The following is an 18,269-nucleotide window of genomic DNA, read 5'->3' on the forward strand; positions in this document are numbered from 1 at the left end:
GAAGCGCGAACAACATCAGGGCCTGCCGTGCCAGATCTCCCTGGAGACAAAGCGGGACCGAACCAAGCGTCCCAAATCGACAATGGGCTACGTGCGAAGACGGAAGCCTAACTCACGCCACGGCAGCGAGGACGCTTACTAGCCTAAAAATCTGTAGAATCAAACCAGCCTCGCTTACCCAGCAGCGCTCTCAAGCTAATTGTGCGCCCACGGGGAGGACTGCTGCTCTCCAAGATTACAACCTACCAACTACTGGAAGCGATTTGCACTGCTGCTCGCTTCACCAGGGACGCTGTTCGTCACGACCCAAGCGGCAAGCCTATGGTCGGCCCGCACTCGGCCCTTGCCAATATGGCCGACTGAAACTCACCGGGCCGACCTAGGCCACCTACCTCAGCCCGAGGTCGGGGATTGACAATGGCCTAAGAACGGCCGATTATCGGCAATCGACCTCGGGCCGACGAGTACGGCCGACTTGGCCAGCCTATTGCCGCGCTAGGGTCATGCATGGGCCATGGCTTGCCGACTTGACCAGCCTACTGCCGCGCTAGGGTCATGAATGGGCCATGGCTTACCCACACATGGCCCAACCACTTCGGCGGTACTCGCTGGCCGGTGGTTTATCCACTGTCGGCAGTGGACCTCGGGCCAACGAGTATGGCCGACTTGGCCAGCCTACTGCCGCGCTAGGGTCATGCATATGGGCCATGGCTTACCCACACATGGCCCAACCACTTCGGCGGTACACACTGCCCGGTGGTTTATCCATGTATAATTAGTGGTCTACTCATCCATGGCCTATGGTGTACCCAATAAAACGTCTGCAGTTCAATTGTGCATGGAGAATTAGCGCTGCGGCAGTATTTTGAGATGTCCCATCTTCTCCCATCTTGAGATGGCCCATCTTCTCCTCCAAGCGGGCTCTAACTTTGTGGCATCAGTAATGGTGTTCTCCGGGCAGGTGAAAAGCAACCCATACGTATGTAGCTCAAAAAAGCCTGAGCATCGGCAAATGTAGGTTTAAACAGCACTTTTTATTGGTTTTTCTTAAATATTCGAAACATGCTCAAAGCCCTGCTAATAAAAAAATGGCACTTACAGCTTACTAAGTTTGTGAGGCTTCACATCAATTTATTCTGGCTTTCAACTTCTAGACTGAGTTGAAGATGTCACCTTTCCCTGCTCGTTGTGCCCGCCGTCCTATTACTTCACTGTCACGAGCCATCGCTTGATTGCTGCCGCGGTCTTTCTGGAGAGGACGTCACTCAGGTACACGCTGCCTCTCCTCAGGCATCCTAGAAAATATACGAAAGAAAATATCAGCCTTCATTCCGTATTCATGAGTTTCCTAGCCTGTTAAAATGATAAAAGGCTGTCACTCAAGCAATTATAAGGACCTTCAGTGGTATCGGTAGTGATATAGTCATCCGATGATATCTGAAGTCATTTGAAATATGAGGTCCACCATTTTTACACATATGCTGCTTGTCCAAGCAAATTTGATCCAAGGGATAAAAAAGACATTTCCGAAGCAGGGGAAGGAAACCAGAAACGTATTGCTGGAAGCTACCTTGAGCACCACAGAAAAGGTTTTGTTTGGAATCCTTAATTGACATTATTTACCTAAATTACTGGGGGACGCCTGTACCCATTTTTACCGGTGGGTGTCCGGCGGTGGGTTTCGAACTAACCACCTCCCGCAGCCGAGACGGGCGCTCTAACCACTTACACAATAAATGGTGTTGCTACTTTGAAGAGTACCGGCACAAACCACGTTTCATTATTAGCGAAAAAGAACCATCAAGTCTGCATTTCGTTCCCCAGATACAATAGGATACCCCGAAAATACAAAAATCAGATTACCGGACAATACAATTGAGGCCTTGGCTTGGCTCGACAGCCCTGTGTAGCGTTAGACCTATAAGTTGCCTATGGTTTCTTTGTCCGCGCCAGCCCAACCGTTCAACAAGACCGTATTGGTACTTTACAGCTGAAAAATAATGTTCCACTCATTTGTATCCTTACCGCTTTGTAGTCATTATCCGCATTGCAAAGTTCAGCGCGCTCAGTGTAACTCGCGCCTTCATGTGCGCCAAAGGGCTGATGCGAGGCAACCATCGCCAGCATATCACCCTTACTCATGCATGGGACCAGCCATCATAGCGGCAGGTTGTTTCGTCCGCTCAAAATCATGTTGAGAGCAGCACAATTGAGGTGTGCGAATGGGCTAGTAACGGTTTCGGTATCTACATAACCGGTATCTACATAACACTGCAGATAGAAAAAAAAAGGTACACAAGAGGTTTCTAACCGCAAATATCGAAACAGAGGTTTCCGAACGTGCTCACCGACTCTGTAAGTCGTATTTATTGTCGAAAGTGAATATTTAGTACTTGGAGCGAATAACCTCACTTCCCTACGTACAAAATAAAAATTTACTGTGCTGTCCTAAGAGGCTGCCGGCAATGCGTCATTGGTTTCCATCGCCTGTTTCTAATGGTTTATTTCTAACCCTTGGCTCAAGCTATCAAGCACAGCAGGTGTAATGTAACTTGAATAAAACCTGCATGAGATCATACATATAGGCATATTTGTATGCTTTACAGATTTCACTTACAAATATTACGAGAATCGCGTCACTGCGGTCTTTCTTTAAAATTGACACCAATATTCATGGCTAAAATAAAGTACTCAACGTATTAATTCAGCTTCGCAAGTGCAGCTGTAACAGAAAGTGAGGGCTGGCGACACCGAAGGTGTGCCTAGCTTTCAAATTTTCTTAGATGGCCCAACCGTTCGAAATATGTAATTTTAAAAATAAGCCCTTGATAGTGGCTTTCTCACAGCGTATATGGGTGCCTTAATAAGAAACATAATAGAGGTCCCATGACCATCTTTTGTTTCAAATGAAATTTTTATATGCGGTGAGCAAATATCTAGACACAAAGGAATTAACCTTAGTTATGCAAGATACGGCGTAGTTTCTTCGAAAACAAAAAAAAAATATTACGGTATATCTTTAGAGGTAGAAAACGCTGTTTTTGCCATTTCAAAATGTTGCAAATTTGGATACCATGATTTTGTCATCGACAATTTTTACTCACTAAATATATGCAGGTTTTACATTTACAAACAGTATTAGGAACCCGTTTTGTTTTTGCAGTTGAGTTATTAAAAATCGCAAACTTTGGTTCAGGAGCGATGCGCTGTAAAAATATGCATTTTTAACCTTGTATACTGGAATGTGATGCATTAGGTCGGTTGCACTAAATTTGTTTCCACTTCCTAACGCATGTTCTTAAATCCAGGCAATATTTCGAGCTCCAGACCGCTAGGTGTGTTCTACACAACGCATCAAAATTGCCCAAAAATCGAAAACAGCAGTAAAGGGTAAATTTGCTGCAATTAAAAAAAAGATCATCTTCGATCTTCAAATACCTCTCAAGAATCTTCAGTACCTCAACAATATCGCGGACTAAAAAGTGTTGCGTTATATTGTTTAAAAATATAACATTAAATATTAAAACAAGTGCTTGTCCTGATAATGGCCAAATTCAGCCTGCATTCTTGCAAGATCCAATATTATCCTGGCACAGAAAATATTTCTCTGCATTATCTAGGTTCCATTCTCTATTTCTGAAAAAACTTGAAGCTCTAGGTTTGTTTTGTTCTACATATCATATTTAAATCGGCCAAAATTTAAAAAATGATAAAATAAGGAAAACTGATTAGGACTGAAGAAAATGCCGCAACATCGATTTTTATCGAAATCTCTGGAAACAATGCAAAGTACTTTGTTAATATGAGTCAGTAAATATATTGAATTCTGAAGACAACAACGAAACTGCTGGCGCTTACCGGTCCCAAAAAGGCGTCGTTGTCATCGTCCTTCGGGGGAGCATCGACGGGAGCGCGGGATAAGCAGTCTGCGTCGGAATGCTTTCGGCCCGACTTATAGACTACAGTCATGTCAAATTCTTGAAGTCGTAGGCTCCATCTGGCAAGGCGGCCGGAAGGATCTTTCAAATTAGCCAGCCAGCAGAGGGCGTGATGGTCGCTTACCACCTTGAATGGTCGGCCGTATAGGTATGGACGAAACTTAGAAGTGGCCCAGATGATTGCAAGGCACTCCTTCTCGGTCGTCGAGTAATTGACTTCGGCTTTTGTGAGTGACCTGCTAGCGTAGGCGATTACTTTCTCCTGTCCGGCACTCTTCTGGACGAGAACGGCTCCTAGGCCCACACTGCTCGCGTCGGTGTGAATTTCGGTCTCGGCATTTTCATCAAAGTGGCCAAGTACGGGAGGGCATTGCAGGCGGCGCTTGAGTTCGTCGAAGGCTTCTCCTTGCGGCGCTTCCCATTTAAAAGGTACGTCAGCCTTTGTAAGCTCCGTCAATGGTTCGGCGATCCGCGAAAAGTATCTGACAAATCGTCGATAATAAGCGCACAGCCCAAGGAATCGGCACACAGCTTTCTTGTCATCAGGCAGTGAGAATTGTGCGATTGCAGCTGTTTTCTCCGGGTCTGGGCGAATACCGTCCTTGCTAACGATGTGACCTAGGAACCGGAGTTCTTCGTAGGCGAAGTGACACTTCCCTGCTTTTAGCGTTAGTCCCGATGATTTGATGGCTTCCAACACTGTCTGTAGTCGTTTTAGGTGGTTTTCAAAGTTTGACGAGAAGACAACAACGTCGTCCAAATATACCAAACAAATTTGCCACTTCAACCCTGCCAGGACTGTGTCCATTACTCGTTGAAACGTGGCTGGTGCGGAGCAGAGGCCAAATGGCATCACCTTGAAGTCATAAAAGCCGTCCGGTGTGATGAATGTGGTCTTCTCGCGATCTCTTTCGTCGACCTCAATTTGCCAATATCCGCTCTTCAGGTCCATCGATGAGAAGTGCCTTGCATTGCAGAGTCGGTCGAGAGTGTCGTCGATGCGGGGAAGCGGGTAGACATCCTTCTTCGTTATGCTATTCAAGCGGCGGTAATCAACGCAGAAGCGAAGTGTGCTGTCTTTCTTCTTGGCCAAAACGACTGGTGTCGCCCAGGGGCTGTTCGATGGCTGGATTACGTCATCACGCAGAATTTCCTCAACTTGATCGCGAATGGCCTGCCGTTCTCGCGGCGATACACGATAAGAGCTTTGGCGCAGAGGTCGGTCGTGTTCGTCCGTTATAATGCGATGCTTGGCCAGTGGTGTTTGTCGTACCTTCGATGATGACGAGAAGCACTCCCTGTAGTTTCGAAGAAGACTGCGAATCTGGTTTTTCCTGCTGTGGGTCAATACTGGGTTGATGTCAAATGTGGGCTGACGGAATTGGTCCGGTGCGTCTTTCAGTGGTTGGTCGTGGAGGGCGAATACGTCTTCGAGGTCCGCTAATTCGTCGAGAAAAGCGATGGTCGTGCCCTTGTTTAGATGCCGGTATTCTTCAATGAAGTTTGTTACCAGCACCTGAGCTTGTCCTCTCCGGAATTTCGCGATGCCTCTTGCGATGCCGATACCTCGTTCCAAGAGCAATTGGATATTTCCTTCGACGATGCCTTCAGCGGTTTCAATGTCTGCGCTACCTACGCTGACGGCGACGCTTGATCGGGGCGGCACGGTCAATTCTCCGTCGAGGACGTTTAGAGCGACGTGTTGCGTCGAAGTCGTCGTAGCAGGTATGGCTTTGTCTGCAGAGAGCCTGATGAGCTTGGATCGGAGGTCGATGATAGCCCTATTTTCATTTAGCAAGTCCATGCCTAAAATCACGTCGCGGGAGCACTGCTGCAAGACCACAAAGCTGGTGGGGTAAGTACGCCCATTTACGGTTATTCTTGCAGTACACCGTCCCGATGCAGTAATCATGTTGCCACCTGCGGTGCGAATAAGCGGGCCATCCCAAGCGGTTGTAACTTTCCTGAGATGGGAGGCTAACGGTCCACTGATGACTGAATAGTCAGCTCCTGTGTCTACAAGGGCAGTGACTCTGCGACCGTCGATATCAACTTCAAGGTCACTTGTTCGCGTCCTCGCATTGCACGTGGACCTTAGTGTCCGATCTCGGCTCCGTCGTTTCTTCAGGTCATGGCCGGGGCATACCGTTGTTACTTCGCTGGGCGGCGGTGTCTGCTTGCAGTCTGGTCGTGTTGTCGTCGATGACGTCGTGTGGAGCGGCAGTAAAATGGCTGCGTCGTCGTTAGTGGTCGTCGGCGGCGGAGGATGTTCGTCTTTTCGCCGTTGAGCAACCTCACCTCCAAAGGTTGCTCTGTTTAGTTTCCCCTGCGCGGGCTTGGGGACCTTCCGCGCATACTCTCATCATAAGTACGGCCTGGCGACGCAAAGCGGGCCCTGTACGGCGATGGAGATCTGAACCGACGGCTTGGTGGGGCAATCTCACCGCTACGCAGGTAGTTGTCAATTTCTTGTGGTCGTTCACCTGGGCGTGGTCGTGGAGCGTCGACTGCAAATCCGCGGAGAAAGATTCGTCGGTACGGGCAGTGGCGCAGAATGTGGCCGGCCTCACCGCAGTGGAAGCATAATGGCCGGTTGTTTGCAGTCCTCCAGGCGTCGCACTTTCTGGGGTTTGGGGCCGTTGGTAGGCTTGGCGGGCGGGGGCCAAGGGGCGGTTTTCAGGAACAGGACGGTAGCGGCGAGGGCTCGGAAAGTCATCACGTCGGGGCGGAGGGCGACGTAATGCACCAGCGTAGTTCATCGCTGCTGCTTCTTGTGCTGGAACAGTCGTAGCCGTCGCTTCAGGAACGCCCAGTCCCTGCTGAACTTCTTCACGGACGACGTCAGCGAGCGTCGCCACCTGGGGTTGTTGCGATGATGTCAACATTCGGCGGAGCTCCTCTCGCACGATCTCCCGGATTAGGTCCCGAAGGTTCTCTCCGCTTGCAGATGTGCTGGGGTAGTGGCATGAGTAGTTTGGTTGAAGTGGTCGCTCGTAGTGGCGCATCCGGGTATCCAACGTCTTCTCGATGGTCGATGCTTCACTCTCAAATTCTTCCACAGTTTTCGGCGGGTTCCGGACAAGCCCCGCAAAAAGCGACTCTTTAACGCCTCGCATTAAGAATTTCACTCTGTCATCTTCGGTCATGTTAGGGTCGGCGCGGCGAAACAGGCGTTTCACCTCCTCTACGTAGACCAGGATGGGCTCGTTTGGTAGTTGAATTCTTGATTGGAGGAGGGCCTGAGCTCTTTCTTTTCGGACAGAACTTGTAAAGGCCATCAAGAACTGTGCTTTGAATGTCTCCCAATCCTTGAAAGAAGTCTCGTGATTTTCAAACCAAATTCGTGCATGTCCTTGAAGAACAAAGTAGACCTGCCTGAGTTTCGCAGCGTCGTTCCACCCGTTGAAATCTGCCACACGGACGAAAAGGTCCATCCAATCTCCCGCATCTTCATCCGGTAGTCCATGGAAGCAGGGGGGCTCACGGGGTTGGACGAAAACAACCGGTGCTGTAGGCTGGGCCATTGTCAGCGTCGATGCCTTCCGAGATCGAATGGGGTCAGGCAGCAGACCGTGTTGGAGTTGTAGGCCTTCAAGTCGGCGGCTGGCTCGGTGACCTGTAGGCTGGTCTTCCAGGGCGACAGGAACACGGCTGGGGTCTTCGCTTGAAGGGTCAAAGGTAGCACCTCCACCAGATGTCACGTAGTCGTGACGAGGTCGACGACACAAATTAAGGGGTCGATGATTGCACAAAGAAACTCCTTATTTGGGCTGACTTGCGCCCGCAAAAGAACTAAGCAACTCGGCGGTGGCGATAGCAACAAACGCGCTCGTCGGTCGTCGAACAAAAGAATGCCCGTCACACTCGGCAACGCTCAATTTAAAGGCTGCACAGAACAATCTAGATAACGTCGCAAACAGCTACCAGCACGGGCTGGAACATTGTGGACAGACACCCGAGTCGCCGGAACCTTCGAGACAGATCTCGGTGCATCTTTCGCTACAACAAAACTGATAAAGGTGTGACTTGCGACATCGAGCATTAACAAACAAAGATTACAGAACTGATAAGCGGTCCAGAATCAGAGTGATAAGCCTGTATGCCGGCGGCTGTTAAAAAACAACAAATACTGTTTGAAGGTTTCGCGGCAATATGACTCCCCCTTATAGAGTAGGCATCAAAACTACAATTTAGTATTTGCTGAATTTAGTTACATTTTACTGTAAGTAAAATTTAAAGCCTTGTCAGCGCTAATAAAGCCTTTTTCTGCTTGTCAGCAAGGACATAATCTTGCTTAAAATGGTATTAATTCGCTATTTCTGTCAATTTCATGGCAGAACGCAAGTGAAGGCTGCACTTTTTTTCTGTTTTGCATTCTTTTTTATTTCTAGGTGCAGTAGTATTCAATCTAGTCTATTAATATATTATTCCATTTCTCAGCTTTGACCATAACTAACAATACTATGTTTTTGAAGATGGTTTTTAAATGTGTAATTTTTTATAATGCAATCATAAGCAAATTGCTTTCCAGCGTTACAGAGAACACACATAGCTGCTTAGATCTCCAGATTCTGCCTTAAATTAACAATATAGCCTGCGTAATAAAGACAGAATATTTTAGTTCAAACAACGTAACGCATCACGCCAGTATGTAAGGTTGAAAATAAACATTTTTGTAGCGCGTTGCGCTTGAAGCAAAGTTTGCGATATTTTACTAAATCAACTGCATCAATGAAACACACTTTCAATACTTCTTATACAAATAAAAGTTATGTTGATGTGGTGAGTAAAAAACAATGGATGACAAAATTTTAGTGCGCAAGCAGCAGGCCTCCAAACGTGCAACATTTTGAAATGACAAAAACGGGGTTTTCCAGCTTAAGTGATAGGCGTTTTTTTTTTTTTTTCTGAGAAAACTACGTCGCATCTTGCAAACCTAAGGGTCTTTCCTTTGTGTCGAGAGATAAGCCCACGACATAGGGAAATTTAATTAAAACAAAATGGTCATGACTCCACGATTACTGTTCCTGTCCAAAGACATCCATATTTGTTTTCATTTCGTCTCTTCAAACAGGCTGGTTTAGGCAATGCGGTGAATAAAAATATCATCATATATATTAAAGATTTCCGCGCTACACGTTGTACCTAAAGCTACCTATATTGTCACAACTGTCATTCGTTATTTGTAGCTGAAACAACATCACAAAAGGAATTCGATTGCAAATTGTTCGCGAGTTAAATAGGCGTACGGGATGACACACGTGTACTCTGTAGAATACAATTTAAGAAAGAGCAGTCACAAACTATAGGCAAATAAGGCTATGATACGGAGCATATGTATTACTCCGGTTAACAGTAAAAAAGTCGACTTTTACCATGTTAATATATTCGACAAACTATTGCATGTTCACATAGGAACACAATTAATGAACTCATTCACGCATCTAATGTCTATGGGCATTAGATGCGTGGATGACTTCGCTTTCTTCCAATTCGTGCGTCACTGAAAATAATTGAACGAAGAAAAATTTAATGTCTACACAATTTTCAGCGAGTATACCACAAAATATACTAAGGTGCTTCATATATAGTCACATCACCTAGCAAGTGAAGTGGGATAACAGAACTAATCAGACACTCACCCTGATCAGCATTTCGCTTTCGCGTCATCTTTGTAAGTTTTTAGGCAGGCTTTTCCACTGATTATCCTCTTCTTTATTCCCCTTCCAACCACAGGACACAGATCTTCTGGGGGTGCCGAACTGTCGGTTTTCGCTCCAGTGATACAACTCAATCGAACCATTTCTACGTAGAAAACATTCCAATGCGCATCTAAAAAAATGAAAGCATGTATGTGTAGGCTAAATCATTCACACATGATAAAACAATATTATTTGAACAATAAAATCAAATGATCACACCCGGAGCAACAATAAAGTGATGGAGAGATAGAAATTGAAGCAATGAAAGACGGTTGCTTACTGAACAAAGTCAATAGCAAGAGGTCCTGCGTCTATAAGAATAGTCAATAAAATTATGGCACATTTAAAGGTGCATGCAGCAGTTACAGTGATGCAGTGTTACCTTTTTTGTTTCACTGCAGCGGTTGGTATAAATATTGCAGAAATTGCTAGGCATCTCAGGTAACCCCATTGAAAACCTCATCCAAGGTTGCTGCGGCGTGTTATTTGCAGCTGTTAACGGTAAGACAGTCTATCCTATGAGTGCATGTTCATTTCCTCCTCTTTGTACCTTGAATGAAACCGACTGAACAGTGGGTGTTGTAAGAGGTGCAGCGTCCCTAGGAATAGGGAACAAAATTAAGTTTTGCTTGTAATAAACAAAGGTAAAAAAGGAGCAAATATGCTTGCAATAATAGCATGATGACCTACCTTTTCATCAACAGCTGTAAACAACCTGTCACTACTAGTCGGTTCTTTGGATAGGGTTGTCAATGCCAGAGCTTAAAGCTAAGAGCAATATGAGTAATATTTATTGCGGTCACGGCCGTAAAGATTTAGCACAATACTCCATTACTGTAACTATTCAACAGTCCATTTATACATATTTATCATTAAAGAGCCATGCACATCTTATTCAGTTGCTCTTTTCTACTCCCAAATGATCTCCTATACAATTAGAATACGTGGATCCCTGCTTCGGTTTAAAATTTTTGTACGATGGCTATGACGTGCCCTTCATGCATACAGTACGTGAGGCACAAAGAGCTATAATTGCCGAACAGGCGGACCTGACGTCCTGTCCCATTTAAAGTGCTCGGCGTGATCGAGCGCTTCGCGAGCTATATATCTCGGACGATATGGTCGCCTCATACCGGCCGTCAGTTTTTTGTACAATGTGTCCCACGTGCACGTTGTTTACTTTCCAGTGACAGGGGCGCAGTGCACACACGGCTGATGCGCCTTTTTGCTTGTTTTGTTATTTTCCTCAGCCTTCGAAGCGCGTCTGCGAAACCGCTCTCCTATTGTCGCCGCTTCCTGACAGCGCGCCCTCACCTGAAGGTGCGTTCTCAGAAGGGGGGCGTCGATTAAGAAAATTTTGAAAAGGGGCTCACTTGCGCTGTTCACGGCTCTCAAATCCTCAATATGATATTAACCATTATAAAAGTGGAGGTTCATTATGACTTAATTATAGCCTAATCATCAAGCGGCATCACGCACATAACGTCTGCCCCACTGTAAAATTCGCTTGCACAGACCGCACTGACAGTTTTCAAAGCATCGTCTGTACATTTGAAAACAAAAAACTGCCCTAACTCTTAACAAAATCCAAGAACTGAGCGAACATGGCTTCCTGCGCGCAGAAAAGACGCTGTCCAAAATATATGTACAAAGCTGAGCGCGTAGTATTCGGTTACTAATTGATTGCGGCGCGCTGCGCAGTCAAAAAACTGCACAAATGGCTGCCGGTAGTGTTCTGTCGCGCGTTGGTGGCACACACACCTGTTCTGCACGGCTTCTCTATTTTCGGCGCAAATGTTGTTCATATCGCAGCCATGTAAATAAGTCCACGCACTTGCTTGCATGTAACCCGGACGAAAATTCGCTTAGTTCTTGAAGTCATGCTTCGCGCAGTTGTTTCGAGGAGAATACGGAAAGAGAATATTTGGGACTGGTAGGAGGTTATATAGAACCAATTATGAAGCAATGGCATGCTGAAAAGATATATACTCACGGTCTAAGATGACGGCTTTCACTGAGTCCGAGAATGCCGATGGTTTCCCGCCGTTGCTGTAATCCGTACTCCGGCGACATTTCACAGCTCTACTATACACAGATATGTAGCAATCACAAACCGGAGCACATGTAACGTATATAGGCGCAAGAAAAAAAATTATACACAGCACAATGAATAAGAAAATTAACGAGGGAAGCAATTAAAGAAAGGTATAAGAAGCAGTGACAAGTCTTGTAGCGTCTTCATCAAGCTCTGAAATGAACGCTTCGGGAGGAGGCCGCACAGCCGCGCAGCGGGTGATTCGTAGACGAGGTGGAACAATGAACTGCTCAACCAGTGCGCGTTGATTCCCGCCGCGGTGTTGTGTTCGCAAGGGCTGCGCGAGGGAACGAAGGACCAACGACCCTCTCGACATTCCATTCCTCCTTTACCCCAGCCTCTCCTGTCTGCCTCGGCCAGCCGTGCCCAGAGATTGGGCCGCGCCGACGAGCGGCCGCCAGCGCGCACCGCTCTAGTCGAGGTCTAATAAATAGTTTTTTTCTGTTCGCAAAAGCATTGTTTCTTCAAGCCAACCGCGGACATAACATTTAAAAAAAAAAATAGTAAGCCTCCCCATCTACCATCCACAACGTTGCGTAAATCTATACAGTTGGTGCATCGACAAATGCGCACGTCATCTTTCCCCTCCCTCTTCCATCTATGATCGAACAAAAGACGGTTGTTCGACCTTTTATATTGTTGCATGATGACTGATTAATAATATCGAAGAGGCGGAGTTCCGAGCTTCTCTGCTATTCTGGCCAAATTTAGTTATAGATTACACAAACTATGTTCAAGTTAGCTAGCTGAAAATTATCTGACTGAATATATACATGTTTTTATTTGTATTCAGTTAATTTTCGCTATTCGGGTAAGAGTAGATGTTTTTATAAAAATTCTCAAGATCGGCCAAAGAAACGAAATTTTCCTAAATTGCAGGCCTTTGTTTCAGAAAAGGTTCATGGTAGAGCAGCAATAATTCCCCACTATGTTCTCAGCATAGTTATCCGCAAACAGGTAAAGCTTATATTTTTGTGATATTTGAATACAGATACGATCGCGCTAATTTAGAGAAAACAGCGAACATTGAAAACTTCTTAGGAAAATAAAAAGAACTGTTTTTACACTGTTTAAGCTATTTCCGCCTATTCTACACTACCTCAGCTTTCAAAATCATTAAAAACACCGTGCATAATTTTGTTGCGCTAGTAATTATGGCCACTTTGATAAGGCCTTTGTCCAATTATAGCGCACCGCGCAGATCTGAAGTTCTCCGGAATTTGTGAATCGTTGAAGGTTTTTAAATTTTGGCATATTATTGTAACAGGGAGAAATACATTTATAAAAGAGGATTAAAGATATATGCATTGAGAAACAGCCAAGGAGCCAGGCAATAGGGCCCCCAGTTCGACGCACTTCTTTTTCTAATCTTCCACAAACGAGCGCGCCACTTCGTCCTCATCATTATCCAGCTATAAAAGTATTTCTTCTTTTATTGTTTGTGTCGACTTCGCAAATTGACGGTGACAGACACAGCAATGAATGATTCAGAATCAGTTTTGTACGCGTCGAATTCCTGATGCGCTGTGGCATCAGGCACCACACAGACGTTTTTCGCAATCACCTTCACCTTAACGCGAATTACAGAAGGAGACGATAACGTTCAATGAGCAAGCAACGTATTCCAAATCATTTTAGTAGAATTGAAAAATTGTGAAGGGCATGGAAAACTGCCTCAGTAAAACACAGTGTTTCTGGGCTGCATCCGTTTTTTTCGAATGACTCGACAGCGCACATTATTTTCATTCCTGTACAGTTTCTTCCATGCAGTCCTGGCTAGCGTGAACGCGCGGCAAAAGGCCCACTTCAGGCCGTCTGGATGCCGTCATCTGAGAGAGGCACGCGCATCCGGTTACCAATTGTTTTTTTTTCCTTTTTTTTAGCATTCCATACCTTGCTTTGCCACTGCAGTACCAGTTATGCTTTCCACCGATCGCATCTGGCGCAGCAGTTTCTCATACGGCAGAGGCTGTCGCCCGCGCTGGTGAAGCGGGCTTCCCGACAGTGGGCGCATCTCATTAACTTCACCCCGTGTTATTGGCGTCCGGTGCGGTTCGAAAAACAGGCGGATAGAATAGTGAAGCTCTAGTGCCGATGCGTTGAACAGCTACAAGGAAGTATTTTTTATTAGTTTTGGGTAGCTTCACCATAATATATGTATCGAAGTCTGTCGGTCTGAAGACGCAAAAACGAGCTCTCACTGCTCCGCCTCTTAAAACGAACGTCTATGGTGAGCACACCCCCACGCTCATGGCCGCTCCGGTCATCTCAACATCTCAACATTACTGTCCTCATTTTCGTCGACATCTTTTCCCTACTGTTGGACATATTTTTAGAACCTGAAATCCAATCCTGCTTGCATTTTATTCGCTTAGTGGCCAAGAAGTCAGACCTGCAGCAATTGCAAATTCCTGTTTAAGGGTCTTATTGGACTGGTCGTAACTACTAGTGCATCAATATTGTGCAATGTGTTTTTATTGACATTGCAAATTGATGTAGAGAAGAATACGTGAACGAAGTTTAAAAAGATGTCATAAACGTTTTTTTTTATTCTCCTCACAAATTTTCATTGTAATAATGGTGAAGGTGATTGCGAAAAACTTCTGTGGGCTGCCCTATGCCACAGCGCATCAGGAACTCTACGCATACAAAGCTGACTCCGATTCATTCAGTGCTGTGTCTGTCACAGCTAGTTTGCAACGTCGAGACAAAAAATGACAGAGGATGATGAGGACGAAGTGGCGCGCTTGTTTGTGGAAGAATAAAAAAAAAAGAAGTGCGTCGAACTCATTGCCTGGCTCCTTGGCTGAATACAAGCACCTTCGCACTTGTATTCAGAACTCGAGCGTAACCACGGAGCCATCACGCCTTATACGCTTCAGATTCGGATATCAATTTTGTAGACATTTTGCGGGATCCTTGTGAATTGTGGGCGAATGTTCTACTTATCATGGGTCCCGAAAGCGATAGCGCGCATGCATAGGCGGAATTTCTCGCCGTTCTTCCTAAGGCTCAATAGGCCTCACTCTGGAAGCGACGGACCAACTGAGCATTAGCATTAAAAACAGTTGAGCAGAGGCAATTTACGAGACTTTTGTGGCCACAGGCCGACAACAACGACCTTCCTTTTGAGACGTGTGTTAGTGAGGTAAGCACACCTGCGAGAAAAAGTGGAGAGGCCACGCGCTTTGAAAAGTCTGCACGTCCGCCTTTTCTGACGGTGAAGCGGTTATTTCTGTTTAAGGTACTCTCCTAAATGTACTTGCCATCTTGCCCAAACAATTTTGTCTGGCGCATTGTTTTGTATAAAATAAAAAAAAAGCAATCGTAGAAGTTTGCTCGAATCTGTACGTGTTGGTTCAATGCTGGGAACTAAAGCTGGAACGTGAAACCGAAGGAGGTTCTTGCCTCTACCAGCCTCTCTCGCCTCCCTGCTGTTCACCGGTAGTCTGCGCAGAGCGTGCGCAAGCCAACAGCGCATGTGAGACGCGCCAGCACAGTCGGTGGGAAACAGGCGGAGGAAAAGGGTGGATGTTTACTCTGCGGGCCCGTTGAGGCCAAATTATAGGCGCCGAGGAGCGCGTTTCATCGTACTGGGCGCGCCGCTTTCGAGCTCGCATGATGTCGACAATCGCCGAACCTTTCGCTTTTGCCGTAGTTCCTTTATGTTCTCTCTCCGAGTGCGTTTTTTTTTCGTTTTTCTTTTTGTCTAGATATATAATCTCGCTATTACTGTCTGTAATATATAGATATTGATGCTTATTCGCTTATTTAGTCGAGTTTGCATTTTTCCTCCTTTTCGCGTTTCAGGGTTTGAACTGTTGTCATATTACTTTTATGGATTCCGTTACGCGTGTTTTTACGTTGCGTTTCTTTGTGACAGCAAATAAATGCATATTGTAGCGCCCGAAGAAGAAGCGCGATCGCTTAGACAAAGACGGCGACGCTGCTGCCGTGACTCGCACGCGTGCGCTGTTCCGCTGCTGTTTTGCTGCACTGTGCAGTTGCCCCGACTTCGAACCATTCTTTGCTGTGTCTGTCACAGCTAGTTTGCAATGTCGAGACAAAACGTTACTGGATGATGATGAGAATGATGAAGACGAAGTGGCGCGCTCGTTTGCGTAAGATTAAGAAAAAAAGTGCGTCGAACGGGGGGCCCTCATTGCCTAGCTCCTTGGCTGTCTCTCATTGTATATATCTTAATTCCTCTTTTGTAAATATATTTTTCCCTGTTACAATAATATTGTCACGTCTGGGTAGAACGCCAAGGAGGGCCTAGCGTTAGATGGTTTGGATGGTCGACCAGAGCGAGTCTTGCGTTCAAGCTTCTTTCTCTTCCAGGCTCGCGCTTGTTGTCTCATATGTCATCTTTTGCTCCGCCTTCTATGTGTCGTTTGCCCCCCTCCTCAGGAAGCATCGTCTCGATGAGGTCGTGGGCGATTCACAAATGCCGTAGAATCTTCAGATCTGCGTGGTGCGCTACGCCTTGCACCAGGGCCTCATTGAAGTGGCCGTAATTACTTGCGCAACAAAATTATGTAAGGTGTTTTAATGATTTCGAAAGCTGGGGTATAGTGGAGAGTACGTAGTAAAAGTTTAAACAATGTTTAAACTATCTTTACTTTCCTAAGAAATGTTCAATGTTCGCTGTTTTCTTTAAATTAGCGCGATCGTATCTGTGTATTGAAAAGTTATATAAATATAAGCTTTAGCTGTTTAATACATAACTATGCTGAGAACATAGTGTGGATTTTTTGCTGCTCTGCCATAAACCTTTTTTGAAATAATTAGGTCTGCAAAGTAGAAAAATTTCGTTTCTTCGGCCGATTTTGTGAAAATTTATAAAAACATCTACACTACCTTGAAAAGCGAAAAATAACTGAATACAAATAATAACATGCATATATTTAGTCCGATAATTTTCAATTAACTGTAACATATTTTGCGTAATTCAAAACCAAAGTTGTCCAAAAGAGCAGAGAAGATAAGCGCGAAACTCCGCCTCTTCATTATTAACTTCGTGTGGCCGGAAAAATGTTTTGGCAGCAAAACCAATTGCAGATCTCTTCTTTCCATTTATCTGACAATGTTATATAAAGTTTTGAAATTAATATAAAAGGTCGGCCGACAATCTTTTTTTTTCTTACGTGGAAACATTCTACTATTTTTTTCTTCCTTTTCCACCACCTAGCGCGGTTAGAATGATCGGACTCTAAACTAATAGGCGGAACAAACTAATTTGTTATTTATTGCCGATATATATGTTGCGCGTCATATAAATGTACCGGGGCTTGTCATGCTCGCAGTCAGCGCGAAAAACTGCCATTTTTTTCTTTTTTTACCACCGTGTGAATGCCCAAAACTAAAATGGCAAACTCGGGTCTTCCGGCTTTTCATTTTCCAGGGATTGCGTCTAGAAAGTACACACACCGTATTCATTTCTTTCCCCAGGTAAACAGACGATGCTGCTCGTAGTTCCTTATGGATAATGCAAAAGCACTAGAACAAAAAACGGCTGAGAAAACGGTCATTTGTTCGATCAACTTGCGGCAACATTTTCTTTCTCGGCAATGAAAAAGCTACCTTCTAATCACTAATTTAATGTCCAATAATCGTGCTATGGCCACAAGGTTTCGTTTTGTATGCGCGTTCTCACTAACAACTGGATTTGTACTAGAGGTTAAGTAGATCCAGGGATGTAATCAGCGTCCACTACAAGCATATTGGGTCGGGAGTGCTAGCCTGCTTCCTGGCCAACATAGTACGCGGCCGACCGTGGGCTGTCAAATGCCCGAGCAACCGTTGTCAAACAGGTCAGCATTCAGTTGAGGTTACAAGCTCGGGCCATGGTTGCTGGCCGACTTCTGCCCAACCTAGTACATGGCCGACCATGGGCCGCCCAATGGCCGAGCTACCATGGCCAAATCGGTCGGCGTTCAGTCGGGTGCTCGAGCTTGGGCCTTGCTTGATGGCCGACTTCCGCCCTACCTGGGTCATGGCCAACCATGGGCCATCATTCCACCGAGCCCCGAATGCCGGCAGGCCGGCTGCCGACCAGCTGCCGATGACCGGCCATAGGTCGGCAGTCGGCGAATGCTGCTTAGGGAAGACCTAATACAAGCTAACCTGATCCAGAATACTTCCGCGTACTGCACCCCAATCGTCGAAAAAGCTGAACGGGTGATACAACTGAAAGAGATCGCCATTGACAACAAGAAGTAAGAGATATCCGTCTACTGCGCTCCAGATGATAGTTCGAGCCGTGGTGTGATTCGCGGCGTCGACCTCCGACTGGATCGAAATACAATCCAAGCAGAGTTACAAGACAACCGTAACCCAAACATTGTGGACTTTCGGCGGCTCGGCAACACCACTGCAGTACTTATCACATTCGCTCAGCGCCAAGTGCCTACCTGGGTCTACTTTTGCAATAGTCGCCACAGATGCGACTTATTCAAGAAGTACGAGGTGTGCTATCACTCTGGCGAGCTCGGTCATCGAGCCGATGTTTGTGCAAGCACAACTACCAACTAC

The 18,269-nt window shown here is 45.8% G+C and overlaps 1 protein-coding gene across 1 annotated transcript in view; it reads right to left on the minus strand.

Moving 5' to 3' along the window:
- Positions 1-1,276: 1,276 nt before the first annotated feature.
- LOC146194272 (uncharacterized) overlaps positions 1,277-18,269 on the minus strand; it is a 119,963-nt gene continuing 102,970 nt past the window's right edge. Inside the window, exon 4 of the transcript XR_014705855.1 lies at positions 1,277-1,295. The gene's annotated coding sequence lies outside the window, so the exon portion shown is untranslated. The remainder of the gene's footprint in view (positions 1,296-18,269) is intronic.

The sequence above is a fragment of the Amblyomma maculatum genome, chromosome 3 (genome assembly GCF_055883805.1).
Source record: "Amblyomma maculatum isolate TAMU_Amacu chromosome 3, ASM5588380v1, whole genome shotgun sequence".
Taxonomy (NCBI): Eukaryota; Metazoa; Arthropoda; class Arachnida; order Ixodida; family Ixodidae; genus Amblyomma; species Amblyomma maculatum.